This window comes from Bos grunniens, chromosome 19 (genome assembly GCF_055505025.1).
Source record: "Bos grunniens cultivar Pamir isolate PY7600 chromosome 19, Bosgru_T2T1.0, whole genome shotgun sequence".
Lineage (NCBI taxonomy): Eukaryota > Metazoa > Chordata > Mammalia > Artiodactyla > Bovidae > Bos > Bos grunniens.
Genome location: NC_141183.1, coordinates 41,543,884 through 41,562,422, shown reverse-complemented (window position 1 = coordinate 41,562,422; position 18,539 = coordinate 41,543,884). Strand labels below are relative to the sequence as shown.

Genomic DNA, 18,539 nt, shown 5'->3' with positions numbered 1-18,539 from the left:
AAATTTATGTCGCTCTTTCGGCCCTCCAGTCTCCCCATGGCGGGTTCTAGCAGGGAATGTCTCTTTTCTCTTTCTTCTGTGTTTGTTGTAGCTGCTGAGACGAGGTCAGCTTTATGCTTGGGGCTTTTTTTCTTTTTTCTTACTGATAGCTGTAAGCTGTGACCTTGGCCAGCCCACCAGTTTGTCACATCCAGGCAAACTCTTGCCGTCCTGATGTAGATACCAAACCTCTGCCTTTGGACCCCCACCCCGGGCTTTTCAGTTACTGCTTATTCTAACTCTCAGGCCACTCTGTCCTCCAGTGCTGGGCCCTGTATGTCAGGGATCATTGGCTGGGTTTCACCAAGGTCCCTTTCACTTATTTACTCTTTATGTTCTGCTGCTGATGCTTAGAAGGGCCATCGCAGGACTTCCCTGATGGTCCAGTGGTTAAGAATCCACCTGCCAGTGCAGGGAACACAGGTTAGATACTGGTCCGAGAAGATCCTACATACCTCAGAGCAACTTTTAGCTCGTGTGCCACAAATACTGAAGCTCACGTACCTGGAGCCCGCTTACTGCAACTAGAGAAAGCCTGAGCAGCAACGAAGACCCAGTGCAGCCAGAAATAAATAAATAAATAGTTGTTGTTGTTGGGGCTTCCCTGGTGGCTCAGCAGTAAAGAACCTGCCAGCCAGTGCAGGAGACAAGGGTTCGATGCCTGGGCTGGGAAGATCCCCTGGAGAAGGAAATGGTAGCTCACTCTAGTATTCTTGCCTGGGAAATCCCATGGACAGAGGAGCCTGGCAGGTTACAGTCCATGGGGTCGCAAAGAATCAGACACAATTTAACGACTAAACAATAACAGCATAAATATTAAAGAATGAAAACAAAACAAAAAGAAGGGCAATTGCAAGTCTGGCCTTGGTAGCCTTTTCAAATCTGGTCCCAGCCACACTATTTCTATCTAGCAGCAATTCCTTTTCCTCCTTCCCTCCCTCCTTCCCTTCCTTCCTTCCTGTCTGTTTAGCAAGCATAAATCTTCCAGGTTGTTATTTAGGGAGGAGAGACTAGCCCCCTCAGCCTGCATGGATCCCTCTGGTTTTTTCCGCTGGGTGCAGCATTTCCCTTCCCTGCTGGCCTGCCGCTGAGTGCTGCTCTGGGCCGGATGACTTCAAAGCCACCCCCTCCCTCCCTGAGGTAGCTGTCCTTAAACTAAAACTCAAACGAAAGACATTTCTGAGCTCTTTAAAAATAATAATAATAACAATAATAAAACGTCCTGTGAATTCTCTTGCTTTTCATGTGGTTCCTTGCCTCTCTCTGACAGCATGACCTGTTCTGGGCTGCCAGCTCCAATTCCTTTGATGTCTGTCTCCAGGATACCTCCCTGGAATCTGTGCAGAGCCGAGTGAAATTGTCTGGTGTGTGTGTGTTGAGGGAGGCGGTAGGGAGAAGCCCCAGCAACTTTGTGTACGTGTTCGGAAGGAAATGAGGTTTCACTGGCAATAACCTTGGAAGAACATATGTTCTTCTTGATTATGGAGAATATTCCAGTGTTCTTGTCTTTTCACCACCCCACCTCCAGTTTTCCCTTCAGCCACTGCTTCAGTATTCCTGGCGCCCTGATCATCCATCGTCTAGTGGTTTCCTTCAGGTAATTTTGTTGTTTCCCAAATTCTTCAAAGCAACCTGTCTCTCCTCTGGCCAGTGCCTGGGATCTTCTTTTGAGGCATGCCTCTCCATTAAGCACAACAAAAAATTATTTATTATTACAGAGAATTTTAGATTACACAGAAGGGTCATAATCTCATGAACTCCATATACCCATTATCCAGCTGAAGCAGTAGTCAGTTCACAGCCAGTTTGGTTTCATCTATATCTTTCACAGCCTCCCTCCCCTTCTGTTATTTTGAGGCAAATCTCAGCTGTTGTATCATTTCAGCCATATTGAAATATGATATATAGAAGGTTAGAGTTTGAAGAACATCAGTAACACTGTTACTATACCCCCAAATTAATGATATTAAGTATCTAATCAGCATTCAAATATTTCATATATCAAAATATCATATCTATATATATGTCAGCATTTAAAATGACATGTATATCTTGATTCAGTCTCAAGATTTCTTAACTGTTTACCTAGTCAAAACCTAAAGAGCTGCAATTAGACTTTTCACCTCCAAACTAGCTAGGGGAATTCTGTGCAGGGCACTCAATTTGGGATGTGTGGCCAGGCACTTACCCAGAAGGGTGCTGGCCCCATGCTACAGACCTTCCTAGTCAGGCCCTGTGGCTGGAGCTCTGGGTTCTTTCTCCCCTTGGTCTTGGAGCCCCTGGAGGGTATAGACAATTTCCTCATAAACTTTGAGTCTCTGGGGTCACTTCAGATTTTTGTTCTGTATGTTGTACAAAGCTAAAGCATTTAAACATGTTGTTCCTTTTTTCTTATTTAATTGACTTACATAGCATTCGGTGCACCTAACATTGTTCTAAGCATTTTTGCATATTAACTGTCTAATTATCACAATAACTCTAAAGATAAGCTTATAGGGACCAGAGGAAAAGGGTGGCTTTTTGTCTCTCTTATATCAGTAGGTTTTGTGATAGTGAACACATGTCCCATATTTTCTGGGACACTCCCAGTTTTATATCATTTTAACTTTTTTAGAAAAAAATGTGAGTTTATACATGTGTGAACTGTGATGCCTTTGTGAAGTATTCCTTATGTACTTGCAAGTTAGAAACTCTCTTCCAAGCCACATATTTTGAAAACCAGTTCAGCTGACATTCCCTACACCCCTGAAGTCAGGTGTTGGCAGCATCCTTCTTTCCTCACTCTTTGCATGTGAGACCAGGGTTTGGCGTCCCAGAAAGCAGGCCGGCCAGCATACCTTGCTGTCCTCTCCCTGCTTCTCGCCAGCTTAACGCTTTCATCCAGCTCTGTTCTTTTCCACAGCTGAGTCCAGTCTTCAGGTCACTCTGGGGACTGGGAGGCTTAGAAGGAAAGAGTCACTGGCTGAGTGTGTCCGTTCCCAGACAGGGCTTTCCTGGGGATGAACGCTGCCGTGTGTGAGGGCTGCACCTGCCCCACAGCCACGCTCCGAGCACGCATCACTGTGGTACTCAGACAAAGGGCAGCGCTTCCACTCTTAATGGGAGGAAAAAGGTAAGAGAGAACCGGAAGGCTTTGTCACGAGAACATGTTTGGTCTAATGAGAGAAGATTGCTTTAACCATGCATGTCCTCTGTACTGGGGCCTGATCAGGTGAGTGGGTGCTGGTGATACGGAGAGACCCCAGCCATCCTTTGGAGGCCGATTGATGTGAGCGGAGGGGATCTGAGGATAGTGTAGCCTTGTGGCAGAAAGGCTGTAGGTTTTATCTGGGGATGTTTGAAGGATGCTAAGCAGACCCCCATGTGGTTGGCGTGGTATGAAAGGTGTATGCCCTCAAGAACCACCGCCATCAACACCCACATTAATAGCCTTCTCTCCCAGGGCTTCGTCAGAGCAGTGCCTTCTGTTAAGGTCATGTTCTGCATTGCTCAGGACCTTATACGCAGAAAGCGCTTGATATATTCACATTGGGCTTCCCTGGTGGCTCCCCAGTAAAGAATCTGTCTGCAATGCATTAGACTCGGGTTCCACCCCTGGGTTGGAAGGATCTGCTGGAGAAGGGAAGGGCAACCCACTCCAGTATTCTTGCCTGGGAAATCCCATGGACAGAGGAGCCTGGTGGGCTACAGTTCATGGGATCACAAGAGTTGGACACGACTTAGCGACTGCACAACAACTCACATTGAATGAGCTGCACGTAGCTCATTGGTTGGAATACTCGTTCACTGCAGTCCTCCATGGACCCCAAAGCTGGTGTCTGTTTCCTTTCACACGACCTCACCAGATCTTCTCCAAACATTATCACCTAAGTTCTTCCTTATTCTGCCTTAACCAGAAGGTTCACAGGCTGAGGTTTCCCTCAGCCACACCTGGACCCGATCAATTTCCTAGGTCTCAGTTGCCAAGAATTGCCCTTCCCCAAACCCCATTGCCTGGTTGGCTACCCACGAAATGGCCTCTGGTTTCTCATCGTCCTGTCGGCACCCTCATCCAGTGGGAGCCCCCCACTTCTCAGTGTTGTTAAGCTGAGCAGGGCTTGGCTGTCACACAGACCACACAATATAGCAGAGGTGGTGACTTGTTGCCAGAGAAGAATCTGAGCAATTGGGGTGGAGACCTGCGGTTCTTCTAAAGAGCACAGAAAAGTGATGCAATCGTGAATGGTAGTAAACGATACTCTGCCCAACTAGAAAGTCAGCTTGGGAACGGGTTAGGAGAATGTTCTTAATTGGGTTGGAATTTGGCCCGACTTGGGATTTTATTGACCATCAGTCATCAATTCAAGATCTTTTTCAGAAGTGACTCCCTGGTTTTCTTCTTATTGTCCTGCCTGAGTTTCCTGAAGTCAGCACTTATTGCTTTTACAAAGTTAAGAAGAAAAATGACATTGAAATAGAAGCGAGAACGTCATATCATTTGTTGCATCGTATAGCACAGCATGTGATCCCGTCTTCCCCCATCTGTTTGTTTTTCAATTAATTCGGGGTAAAGGCTGTTTGTGCTCAAGGCTTAAGGACCTTAGCTGCTTGCATTGGAATCTGTGAATTTAGTCCAAATTGATAGCTCTCTGCTATTCATGACAGCTTTTATTTATTTATTTTATAAGAAGCCGCTTACACGAAGGCAGATTTTTCAAACTGGCCATGTATCGTTCAGGATAAACAGCTTGCTAGTAAGTGCATAATGGGGATATGGATTTACTGTAGGGGTCTTGAGTATTTTTTATAGGCATTGTTTTAGGTCAGTGGGAGGCAGAGATGAAAGGATGTTTCAAGATAAGCCTGTGAGTAATTTTGTGTTGCAGTGAGGGCTTGAGATGGAGGGGATTGGCTTTGGCATTCATGCCCTGTCCTGCTGCAGAAAGCGTCCTAGAGCAGAATGTGCTGCCCAGCACGCATCGGCAGGACAGGGACTCTCACTTTGGCTTGGGTTTGGGAGTCGAGCATGTGGTGAGTCTAACATTAGACAGTCAGTTCTTACCCTCCCCCAGCGCCCTATCTTTCTTGTGTCCCTCTTTGTGTGCACAAAGTCTCCCCCCACACCCCGCCTCCTTTCTCTCGTGCTCTCTCTCCGAGCAGTTGTTTAATTTATTTCTTGGCTGCTTATCTTTTTATTAATCAGATCTTCTGCGGCGGCCAGGCTCTTCTCCCAAAGGCCTTGCCTCGGTCTTGTGATGCACACTCACCAGTTAGGATGGTTCTGTGTCTTAGACGCACATGTTGGCTTCTGTCGGTAGTAAACGCAACCTGGAGGATAAAATTGTATCGGGAAAACCGAATTCCTCTTGCCTGATTGTGACAATATTGTGTCTTGGGCCCAGCAGTACCCAGAGTGAGACACTTAAGTCATCTTGCCTTTTGGAAATTTTGAGGATGTGGAAAGGCGTGAATTTTAAGTCCTCCTGGGAGATTCAGGTTGCAAATATTAAAGGGAAGGAGCTGTTACAAGTGGTCGTGAAGACTGGAACGGTTTAAAGAGGGAACCTGGATGCTCCATCTCTAATTTCTTTTGTGATCTTGGACCATTCAAACCAGTGGAAAGAATATTTTTACTAAGCACTGACAGAGCTTTCCTGTGTCTTATTGCTCATCTTTAAAAGAGGGACTGAATAATTCTAAGTTCTCTCCAGCTCTAAAATGCTAAGCAAATATCCAGTGGTTATGTGGATTCAGATGCAGTTGAGGGATGTATAGACTTTCTAAGAAAAACCAGTGTACTGGTTGACTTGAAATAAATAATCCATAAAAAGAATCTTAGAACAGTATAGCTAATGTGTTGTATAATACTGCTGCTGCTGTGCTGCTAAGTCGCTTCAGTCGTGTCTGACTCTGTGCGACCCCATAGACGGCAGCCCACCAGGCTCCCCTGTCCCTGGGATTCTCCAGGCAAGAACACTGGAGTGGGTTGCCATTTCCCTCTCCAATGCATGAAAGTGAAAAGTGAAAGTGAAGTCACCCTGTCATGCCCGACTCTTAGCGACCCCATGAACTGCAGCCTACCAGGCTTCTCCGTCCATGGGATTCTCCAGGCAAGAGTACTGGAGTGGGGTGCCATTGCTTTCTCCGAGCCACAGATAGTGAACACTTATTATGTGTGAGACATCAGCCTAATTTTTTGGAATTTATTAATCTACCTAACAACCCTATGAGGTAAGTGCTGTTATTGGCCCATTTTATAGATGCGTTAAACTAAGGTGCAGGGAAGTTAGATAACTTTATAAGATCGCAGATTGGTAAGTGATACAGCTGGGATTCAAATCCAGACAGGCTGACTTCAAGCCCAGCCTCTTCACCAGCATACCCTACTGCCGCTATGGTTCTTTCATTAAGAGTATGTCACGTAAGACCTCTGGCGTAATTTCCCAGCCCTCAAATAGCTTCGAGGAGCTTCGGGCCCTCTTTCATGGCAGTGAGAAGAAATGCCACGAAGTTGTTCTGAAATCCTTATCTTGTGGATGGCAGGCAGGGAGAGACAACAGGCCCCTCAGTGTGGCGCCCAGAAGAGACCTAAGAAAGTGGACCGCAGATGGGGATCTCCTGTTGTTCCTTCCCAAGTTTCAGTTCATCGCTTATGCTAAGACGCTAATCTTTCTCCAACACCACCCCACTCAGCAACTAACTTGAGCAATAGTTCGGGTTGCCTGCGGGGCCCATCCCTCCCGTCTGGGTGCTGCTCCACCCTTGCCCAAATTCAGTTTTAGTCTTCACTTCTCTCCAGGGCATTCCCCTCTCCACTCCCACAGGCAAGCCTGTGTCCTCACAGACCCCACGCCCCGGCTCATTCCCACTCCCCTCTCTTTGCCCTGGTTGTTCCTCCTGTCTGGAATGTCTTCCCTTCTACACTCTGCCTGTCCAAACCCAATTATGCCCTCCACAAAGCCTTCTTCAACTCTCAGATATTCCATCCTGGGAACCTTTGGTGTTATTTTCTTATCGGCAATTGGGCACTTACTTATGTTGATTTATAATTTTCATTTTGCTTTCCAAGCTGTATTATAAGCCCTTTGAAGGAAGGGAACAGGACTGAAAATGTAGATGACTCTGTTTTTGTTCAGGTGGGACTCTGACCAGTCCTAATTTGGTTTCTGGAACTTCCACTTTAATTTCCCTGATTAAGGCTAATTAGGCACACAGATCGGCTCATCAGCCCCCAGACCTAAATCCAGCAAGTCTTTTTGTTGTTGTTTAGTCTCTGAGTCATTTCCAACTCTTTGCGACCACTTGAACCATAGCCTGCCAGGCTCTTCTGTCCATGGGATTTCTCAGGCAAGGATACTGGAGTGGGTTGCCATTTCCTCCTCCAGGGGATCTTCTCAACCCAGGAATGGAACTCGCGTCTCCTGCATTGGCAGGCGGATTCTTTACCACTGAGCCACCTGGAAAGCAACAGGGCTGTTTAAGAGAAAGGAAAATGAGCCCTATTTCATTCAGCCAATAATAGGCTCCTGAAATTCATTACCATAAAAAAGCAAATATGTGGAAAATTATAAATCATTAATGACAGTCACCTGTTTCTACTAAGAGACGCTAGGGTAACTTTGGGGCTTCTGTTGATGACAGAATTCATGGGTGTATTGAACCAGGTATGATACATTTCATCCTGCCAACAATGATTAGTGGTAGCTTTATAAACAGAGTGTTAAGAAGGATTCTGAGGCTTTGTTTGCTTGTTGCGTCTGTCGAGGCCGTCATGAAATACTCTCTACTTTCCTTGAACTCTGACTCCCTTCAAATAGAAGCAGAACAAAGGAGCTGCCAGAGCATATACCCTGGAGCCCATCGTCAGAGTCTATATAGGATGCAAGATCTTGCCTCCCCCTCCCACTTTGGTCTATTTTAAGCCAGAAATAGCCAGAGGATATCCGAGAGCTCTGTTCAGAACGTCAGGAGCCAGAAGTGAAGTGGTTGTTGCTTCCTTATAATAGCAGATGACTTACACAGAGCCATCCACGGGGCACTCCCACCCTACTCAGCTGCTCAGCCACCGGGTTGCCCGGCACTTACTCCTCCCGCCCGATGGCTATGGTAAATGATACCTCTCAGAAGACTCTTCCTAGGTGGGTCCTGGCTGCTGACTGCCACCAGCACTCACACAGGGCAGAGCTCACTTCCTTGTGGCCCTAACCCTAGGGAAACTAACTCTAGAGATTCCTTTAAAATATATATTTTCTGGGACTTCCCTCATGGTCCAGTGGTTAAGTATCCATCTGCCATTGCAGGGGACGTGAATTCAATCCCTGGTCCAGGAAGATCCAATGTGACGCGGGACAGCTAAGCCCATGTGCCGCAACTACTGAGCCAGCGACTACTGAAGCCCACGTGCCTAGAACCCATGCTCTGCAACAAGAGAAGCCACTGCAGTGAGAAGCCCATGCACTGCAACTAGAGAAAGCCTGTGCAAGGCCATGAAGACCCAGTGCAGCCAAAAATAATGTTTTTACTGCATAGTTTCTTAGAAGGGGCTCAGGCCTTCACCTGAAATGGCCTGAATGGTTTGTTAACACTTTAGCTGAGCTGTATTGTTTTGCTCAAGCCCTATGGTTTCCAAATAGGAGCCGCCATCAGAACCACCTGGAGGGCTTATTGATCTACAAAATTGCTGGGCTCCACCCCTGAGCTTCTGACTAGTTAGGGTTAGTGTAGGACCCCCAGATTTGTATTTCTTAATAGTTCTCAGGTGATGCTCCTGATATGTGCCTGGTCCAGAGACCAGACTTTAAGAACTGCTGCTCAAGGTAAAGGCTTCCCAGGTGGCTCAGCAGTAAGGAATCCGCCTGCCAGTGCAGGAGATGCAGTTTCCATCCCTGGGTTGGAAGATCCTGGAGGAGGAAATGGCAACCCACTTTGGTATTTTTGTCTGGAAAATCCCATGGACAAAGGAGCCTGGCTGGCTGCAGTCCGTGGGATCACAAAGAGTCGGACACGACTGATAACTGATCATGCACGAGTTCAAGGTAAAACCTTGCAACATTGGTTGGTAGCTAGATTGGGAGGCAGACTTTTTTAGGTGGTCTTTGCCTTATCTTTTTCCCCGTGGGTTTCTAAGTAGATAAAATATTTTTAAAATTATATACTATATGCTTGTCCAAAATAAATCAAATGATGCACATAGGCTTATAATAAAAAGTGATCTTCCTCTGTTTCTTCCCAAGAGATACCACTTTTAAGTTTTGTGACCTTTTTCTTTTTTTAAATTCTGGTAATTATATCCATATCTCTAAATTAATATATGTTCCTGCTACTCATTCTCTATCAGTCCTTTTTCAATATTATTTATTGCTTTTCTGCTAAGATAGATGATTATTTAGCTCACTTAAACTGACCTTGCTACGGACTTTCCTGATGGTCCAGTGGATAAAGCTCTGCCTTCCAATGTAGGGGCGCAGGTTTGATCCCTGGTCGGGGAACAAAGGTCCCACATGCCATGGGGTGCAGCCAAAATTAAAAAAAAAACAACAACAACAAAAAACAAACTCCCCAGTCTTAACTCACCTTCCTGGTTCCTTTCATATGATTGTACCACTTATTTATGGATCTCTTGATCACATTTTTAGCTTTAAATAACATGCTTGTACCTTTACTTGTCCTCTGATGAAGACTTTTTGTGATTTGAGAATGTTGGTATCTTCCTACTCAGCCCTTCAGTTCTCTATCCCCTGCCCATCCTATTTTCTGTACCTTTTACTTTGTTGAAGTTGATCATATTTATATTCTGTTATATGACTGATTCATGCTTTGTGTGTAGTTGAAAATCTGTAATTTTGTTCAGGGAAAATCCAGGTTGTATCTTATAATTTTCTGGACAGCTTTTTGTTTTTCCTGAAGTTAGTACCTGCCCTTTTCTTCTTGTATTATTTATGACCTCAATACTACCCCAACTCAGTTCAGTCAGGCATTCAACTGAGTTTCCCTCTTTCTTCTCTCTCTCTCTTTTTTTTTAAATTAAAAAAATTTTTGGCTGCACCACACAACTTGTGGGAACTAAGTTCCTTGACCAGGGATTGACCCTGAGCCCTTGGCAGTGAAAGCTCAGAGTCCTAACCACTGGACTGCCAGGGAAGTCCTTTGAGTTTCCCCTTTTACCTTGGAGAGTCCCCCTTTCCTGGGACTTCCCAGTCCTTCAATATGGACTGGTTATTCTCTGAATCTGCTACACAGCTGTCATTCTGGAACTTAGTTGGATTTCCAATTGGATTTTAACTCCAGTCACTGATTGAGTCCAAGCTTTTTTTTTTTTTCCTCTCTTTGTGGCCCAGATAGCAATTATGAGTGTTGTTACCAAGGAGATCTTAAAGAACAAAATGCATTTTTCGAGAGCAGAGCTTTAAAATTTAGTATGTGAGTTCAACACAGGTTAAGTGTAAATGAGAATCAGCTGTCTTTGGATTAAACAGTACTATACAGGTTTTTTTTTTTTTTTTTTTTAAGAAGATTAAAAACGGAAGTATAGCAGAGATTCCAAATACTGGCCGCTTTCAGAACAGCCCAGCAGTTTTGCAGTTTGGACTTAATCTCCTCTGATGGGGTCAGCCTGGAATCAGGGCTGTCTCCAGAGGTTGAGGGGATACATAGTATGGTGGGAGATAGTAGATGAAGATTTGACCCAAGACCTGAGTTGAAATCTTGCCTTTGACCCCTGTTAGCTAGTTGATCTCCCTTATAGTACAGACAATAAACTCAGACTTCCTGGAATATTGGAGAGACTCAATAAACCAAAGGATACGTGAGCACACTGGAAAACTGAGATGTTCTGTATGCACAGGCTGTCACTATGAAATTGTGATCACCTGTCGGATCTTGCTGCAGGAGCAGAACCCTGCAAAGACTGAGAGTGGGAGAAGATTGAATTAACGTTTAACGCACAATCAAGTCACATTTACACTAAATTGGAAACATTTAATAATATGAACCAACATTTACTGCAGAAGCCACCAAGTCAAATGCCAGTATGGGCCTGGCAGGTGAGACGGGGTGAATTGGGCCATGGTGGGTACCCAAAATGGAGGGGCACAGCTCATCCAAGAGTTTGAATGGCAACACTCACCTCCAGCTGATGTCGCCCTGCAAGAATGAGGTCGGCTTTTCGAAGCTAAGAGTCTGGATTTTTTTGTGAAACCAGCTAGGTTCTACATGCTACTAGCTAGTTTAAATTTTTTCTCAACGTTGAGTAAGCTAAACAAAACACACATCCAGTTCATCAATTTAAGGTCTCTGGTTTACTGTATGGGGATTAAATGTAACTTGCAGACATAAAAATCATTCTGAATTCCACACTTTGCTGATGATAGTGTTTGTCTTCTGCTAGTTTGGCGATAACTGTACGAATTTACACTATTCTCTGATACCTTTTTTCAAGAGAATTGAGAATAATGTTGAGCCGGACATGGCTAGAATGAATCCTTTAGAAACGAGAGAGAAACCTCCCTCTAGATTAATATTCATCTAATAATCTGCACTTTGGGGCGTGTTGGTTTAGCCACTTAACCAGTATACCTTATCTAGCTTTAGGTCTCCATCTTACGCACAGGATTCCATGGAGAAAATCTCATAGAGTGATTTACTTAGGAAGTCACATATGCCAGGCGTACCTCTCTTTTCTCAAACTGCCACTCTTACTTTTGAAGTAAAATAGGAAGTTAGATGTCACCTTTTTTTAAAGTGGTGCTGGGCCATTAGGGCTTCCCTGGTGGCTCAGTGGTAAAGAATCTGCCTGCAATACAGGAGACATGGGTTCGATCCCTGGGTTGGGAAGATCCCCTGGAGGAGGGCATGGCAACCAACTCCAGTATTCTTGCCTGGAAAATTCCATGGACAGAGGAGCCTGGAGGGCTGCAGTCCATGGGCCACAAAGAGTCGGACACAACTGAAGCGACTTAGCATGCATGCACGGGCCATTAGGATTCCCACTTCTGCACTCTGTACCTTTGGGTAGCACTTTATTTGCAGGACACTGTCATCTGCATCCACATTAGTAACTGAGAGCAGTCCTGCGAAGATGATGATGTTTCCAGATTTTTGGTCTCAGTCTGCTTGAAGCTTGCAGATAGTAGTTTTCCTTTATCTCCAGTTATCTTCTCTCTCTCAAAATTACAACCAGCTCAGTTTCTCAGAGGAGTTGCCTTTGTTATCACAAGCCTCTTGGCTGGTGAGATTCTAGGTAGAAGAAGGAACATGAAGTGCAGGCTTGAGTCATTGAAGGACAGCTAGTGAGGAGGTGGAAGGGGCTATCTCTAGGTGATTTTGTAAAAAATAATTTATTTTTAATTGGAGGATGATTACTTTACAATATTGTGTTACTATCACCAGATATCAACATGAATCAGCCATAGATTTAATCGGGAGGGAAGTATGTCCCCCACCTTCCTGAACATCCTTCCCACCTTCCACTGCATCCCACCCTCTAGGTTATCACAGAGCACCAGATTTGAGCTCCCTGTGTCATACAGTAAATTTCCACTGGCTCTTTAATTTTACATATGGCAGTGTATATGTTTCAGTAATACTCTCTCAATTCATCCCACCCTCTCCTTCCTGCTCTGTGTTCACAAGTCTGTTCACTATGTCCGTGTCTCCATTGTTGCCCTGTGAATAGGACCATTTTTCTAGATTCCATATATATGCATTAATATACAGTATTTGTCTTCCTCTTTCTGACTTATTTCACTTTGTATAATAGGCTCATCCACCTAGGTTCATCCACCTCATTAGAACTGAGTTAAATGCGTTCCTTTTTATGGCCAAGTAATATTCTATATTATATATGTACCATGATTTCTTTATTCATTCATCTGTCGATGGGCATCCTGGGTGGTATTTTGAAATTAGCTTCACCCTCTTAACTTTCAGCCTGTTTCTGAAAAGGACCTCCCTCTGTTCTCTGCTCCTAGGAGCCTGGTGCCCTCTATGCAAAGCTTCCCACATAAGAACCCCTGCCTTTCTGCCAGATCAACCCAGCCCCTCTGACTGCCTTATGCTTCTTTTACATCCTGTCCCTGTACTCCTTCTAGCTCTCCATCAGATCACCCATTCATCTTCAGCAGGGCAGGGTGAGGTCATTATAAACCGTTTTCCTGGCTGCCTTGGGTGGGAAGATGGACAAGTGAATTTAGCAGCAGTTGCTTTTGTTACCTACAATCAATCATGTTCTCCAAATTCTGAGAAGAGTGGAATGTGCTGTTAATAAAAGGAAAGGGTGGCGTTTGGGGATGGGAATCACGTAGTTAGTATATACCTTGCATTTGCAGATCTAACAATGCTCTGATTTTTCAAGAGTTTTCAGCAATCTCAAAGGTTCTTGACAGGTAGTAATTTTTCCTGAGACATAGATTTGACTTGCAACTCAGTTGTAACTCTTAACTAATTAAAACTCCTGTTGTGAAAAATGGCCCTTTCAAAAAGAATATCAGCTGCTCATATTAAAGATGTTAGGAAAGAAAAAGCAAAGATATCTAAAGAAGGGATAGGTCTTGGCCAGGAGGGGAAAAAAAAAAAAAGGAGTTTGGGGTAAATGAAAAACTAGAATGATAAATTTTGCTGTGCTGGGAATAAGTCCACTGTCTACTGTACTTCATAGAGAAACAGGGAACGTTTTCCCAGTTGCTTGAGCCAGGACAACATTTTTTCTGGTGAGATAGTTTTGGAGAAAGTTGAAAAGGGAGTTAACTTGCAGTGGGAGGTGAGACATTTGAAAAAAAAAAAAAAAAGGCAGGGAAAAGCCAGAAGCCTCTGCAATCCTTTCTGTATTTATGTGTTTGGGGATTTATGAAGCTGTCTGGATGTTCTCCGGAATGTCAGGGCTCCACTGGAACTCTGTCACTGGATGTGTTCAGGCAGGTGCTGCACGGCCAGCTGTTAAGAGTACTGTGAAGGAAATTCCCATTTTGGTTCCTAGGAGGCGTGATTCTTTGAGGTTTAACTTTCTGTCCCTTTTCCACTCCATCTTTATATGTATATATATATATATATACATAGACACACACACACACACATATGTGTGTGTGTGTGTGTGTGTGACCAGCCAGAGGCAATCAGTGTTAAACTGAAAACTGAAGTTCAGTTTATGGTTGGCTGGTCCTTGCACCAGAATATGCTGGCTGCTCTCAGAGTGAACTTCAAAGCCTGCAGTTCCTTCACCTTCCCATCTCTGTTTTAGAGTCTCCTCCCACTACCACACCTTCCACCTCCCATCTTCTGATCACCCAAAATTGCCACCTAGACCTGTCTCTCAGCTCTATAAAACTCTTGCTCCTGTCTGATGGGCTGTCTTTTCTAGTTTTAGGAGTTTAGCAGATGAAGTAGTTGACATTGAAAGGATGAATGAGGCTTGGTCTTTAAATGTTTGAACTTTAAAATTAAATGATGCTTGATGGTTGCGAGGGAGGTGGTTGCTGGGGGAGCTGGGGCGGGGGTCTGGATATGGTGGTGGGGATGGGTGTGTTAGTGTTTTTTTTGTTTTTTTTTTTCTTTTCTAATATTTGTTTATTTTTGTGCACTGGGTCTTAGTTGCAGCATTCCGGAGCTTTAGTTGAGGCATGTAGGATCTAGTTCCCTGACCAGGGATCAAACCTCGGCCCCCTGCATTGGGGTGCAGAGTCTTAGCCACTGGACCACCAGGGGAGTCCCTAATGGGCATGGAGTTTCAGTTTGGGAAGGTGGAAAAGATCTGGAGATGAATGGTGGTGACGGTTGCAGAACAATGTGAATGTACTTAATGTCACAGAATTATATATGGTAAAATGGTGAGTTTTGTGGTATGTATACTTTACCAGGATAAAAAAATAATTTAAAAAATTGAATGAGGGGACTTCTGTGGTGGTCCAATGGCTGACTCTGTGCTCCCAATGCAGGGGGCCCAGGTTTGGTCTCTGGTCAGGGAACTAGATCCCACATGCTGCAGACCCGGTGCAGCCAAATAAATAAATATAAATAAAATATTTTTTTTAAAAATTGAGGTTTTCACAAAGAATATTGCGTTAGTAATATGAGATCTTTAAGAGAATTTGGAAAATACAGAAGCACAAGAAAACTCTCTCTATGGCTAACATTTTGCCCTTTACTGGATTTGTATATCTTTCCAGCCTTTTTTCTGTGTAACTATAATTTTTATACAAAAGTGATACTAAACTATACACATTGCTTTGAAGTTTTCACTTACTATGTCACACATATGCTATGTCATCAAACATTCATCCACATAGCCTTAGTTTGAACAGTTGCTTGATATTCCATCATGCTGATCCCCAGATAAGGCTCTCCTCCCAGTATCGTATTTCTGCAGGAAGGGTGACCCCTTCCAGGGCCGAATGTGGCCTCTTGTCTAAAGCTCAGAAATGAATTGTCTGAAGAGACACACGTGTTGACAAAGCAAGAGACTTTATTGGGAAGGGGCGCCCGGGCAGTGGGGTGAGGGAATCCAAGAGAACTGCTCTGCTGCGTGGCTCGCAGTCTCAGGTCGTATGGTGATGGGGTTAGTTTCCTGGTGGTCTCTGGCCAGTCATCTTGCTTGGCCCATATCTAGTCTAACTCAGGGTCCTTCCTGGTGGCACTCACATCTCTCAGCCAAGATGGATTCCAGCAAGAAGGATGCTGGGAGGTTGGTAGAGCATATTACGGGCTGGTTCTTGGGCCCCTCCCAGATTTTCCCGGTTAGTTTTTGACAGCAGGCCCGTGTTCCTTATGAAGACCTCTTGTTGCAAGATAGCAAGTGCCTGGCCAAGGTGGGTGATTTTGCTCGATGGTTCACTAGCAATATGCACTCTCGTTGTAACCTAGGTATTTAGTACCACTTTTCAGAGTTTATAATATATATATTTTGGAGATTAGTTCATGTCTGTCTGCTTATAGGAGTATAAACTCCATGAGGATACGTACCACTCTTACGCTGCTGCTGCTAAGTCGCTTCAGTCGTGTCCGACTCTGTACGACCCCATAGACGGCAGCCCACCAGGCTCCCCCGTCCCCAGGATTCTCCAGGCAACAACACTGGAGTGGGTTGCCATTGCCTTCTCCATTGTGTGAAAGTGAAGTCGCTCAGTCGTGCCCAACTCTTAGCGACCCCATGGACTGCAGCCCACCAGGCCACTTTATCCCGAGTGCCTGGCTCATTGTAGGTGTGCAGACTGAAAGTGAATAATATGTTGCTAGACATGTCATTTTCTGATTTTTGTTCAGGGATTATCTGTAAAAGCTCCTTCACCTATAGATAAAACTTTGTACAAATCTGTAATTGTTCTCTTATGAAAATTTCCCATAATTTGAATGGTTTGTGTTTCTTTCTGATACAATAATACACACTCTGTGTAGAGTTTCAGAAAACATAGAAAAGAATAAAGGAAAACACAAAGCTCACCCCCTCCCCAATCCTTTTTCTGGGCTCTGGAATTAGTAGCATGAGGACCATGGTCTGTTCCTTCAGAGGTTTGGAATTGCCTGTGAACCTGTCTGAGCCCATTGCCTTTTGGGGCAGGTGGTAATTTGACAAGAATGTATAGATATTCTGCAATTATTACTACATTTAAGTTTTTTACTTCTTTGGTGAGTTTTGGTCTTTTATGTTTTCCTCAGAGTATTTCATCCAGATGAGCTATTAATTGGTGGAATTCTGAGGACATATTTTGTAATCAAGGTTCTCACCCATTACCAGTCTGCGAGGAAGTAACTAGCATTGCAGGCCCCAGGTAAAAGTGAGGCCTCCGAGAAACCGCATTTCTGGGGAGAGGGGCACCAAAGGGCAGGGTTATGTGAAATGCACTCTATGCAGGAACCTGAGAATCTCTTGGAAGGAGCTGCCAGAGTGTTTCAAAATTTTCTGTTGTATGCAGCAACGGCCAGGAACCTTTGTCTCCTTAATGACCCTGGCCTTGCTGAGGGTCTCTTTAGGGCTGAATAGCTGCAACCTTTCACCAGATAAAGTCAATTTGTCCTTCAGGAACATTACTGAGCTGCAGGCCAGCCTCCCTCAGTCACCTGGAAATGATGATATTAGCGTTTACCTAGTTCATGTGAGGATTAAATGAGATGTTGCCTGTAAAAGGCTTAGCGCTCACTAATGGTGAAGGTGTAAAAGCACCCCTGGGGGGGTATAATCTGGCTGGATAAAGCCAGAGCCCTTGGGGGGCCCACTGCGTGTAGGGAGACTGGCTGACGGGGAAAGGAGCAGCTCTGCCTGAGGAGGAAGCCGCACTGCTGAGCAGACTAAGTGCGGGCTAAAGAGGGGTGGCTGCAGGCAGCTGTAGGAGGGGCGATCCAGACAGCAGAGATGGCCTGACAGCGGGCAAGGGCTCAGCATGGCGTGCTCCGGGCAGCGGTGGTGATGCCAGCTGGACAGGCAGTCTGGGGCTGTATCATGAAAGCCAAGGAGTTGCTGCTTATTTCCTCATAGCAGTTAGGTGGGGGCCACTGAGAGTTTTCAAGCAGAGAAATGGTATGATCACAATTGTGGTTTAGAAAGATTGAGCATGAGAGAGAGGCTCAAGGCTGGATTTCTCTCTTGGACCACCTTAGTAGGTGGTTGTGGTTTGTAAGGTGAGAAACAAGTCCCGGGCTGGTGGGATAGTGGTGGCAAGGAAGGTAGAACAGGAGAAATCTGGAGGAATTTGCAAATAGTGGTATCAGAGTTTTTTTTGGTGTTTTTGTTGTCATTTTTGTTTGTTTGTTTGTTTTGGTTGTGCCATGCAGCTTGTGGGATTTTTAGTTCCCTGACCGGGCATGGAACCTGGGGCCTTGGCGGGGAAGGCATGGAGTCCTAACCACTTGACCACCAGGGTTGGAGAGGAGCAGGGAGGAGGTGAGCAGAGCTCAGGCTGTGGGAAGTCACACACAGCACCTTGTAAGAACGGAGTCTTCTTCCATCTCTCTTGCTCTTAGCTCCCAAATTAACCCCCTCCCCATCTTTCATTGGCTTCCCTGGTGGCTCACATGGTAAAGAATCTACCTGCAATGCAGGAGACCTGGATTTGATCCCTGGGTTGGGAAGATCCCCTGGAGGAGGGCATGGCAACCCACTCCAGTATTCTCGTCTGGGAAATCCCCATGCGCAGAAGAGCCTGGCAGGCTGCATCCATGGGATCACAGAGTCAGATGTGAACAAGCGACTAAGCACAGCACAGCACCATCCAGCATCGTTTGAGCTGACTAGATCTTTGTTAAGCTCTTGCTTTGAGAATGTACCCCTTTGATTTTATTTTATGGCCCCATCCCACTTCTGACTAATGATTCTTGGAATCAACATCCACGAAGACAGGGTTAGCCCATTTATCTTTACCATTATGGTCATAGGGACCCACTTAAAATGGGTTTATGAGAACTGTGCCCTACGGAAGGTTTGAAGCAGGGAGCTGCATTGATAATGATGTCGTCAGACTATATAAGAAATACAGAGGAAGAAGTGGGTTTGGGGAAAGCAATGGCCTCAGTTTAGACATGTTGAGTTTAAGGCTCCC

At 45.0% G+C, this 18,539-nt stretch overlaps 1 protein-coding gene and 1 long non-coding RNA gene across 3 annotated transcripts in view; both read left to right on the top strand.

Annotated features, from left to right (window-relative positions):
- The window catches only part of NXN (nucleoredoxin), a 162,987-nt gene that overhangs the window by 40,901 nt on the left and 103,547 nt on the right, over positions 1-18,539 (top strand). The window lies entirely within an intron of this gene.
- On the top strand, positions 8,019-8,435 carry LOC147352387 (uncharacterized). Its single transcript, XR_015148120.1, has 2 exons — positions 8,019-8,156; positions 8,319-8,435. It is a non-coding gene; the product is annotated as an uncharacterized LOC147352387 (long non-coding RNA).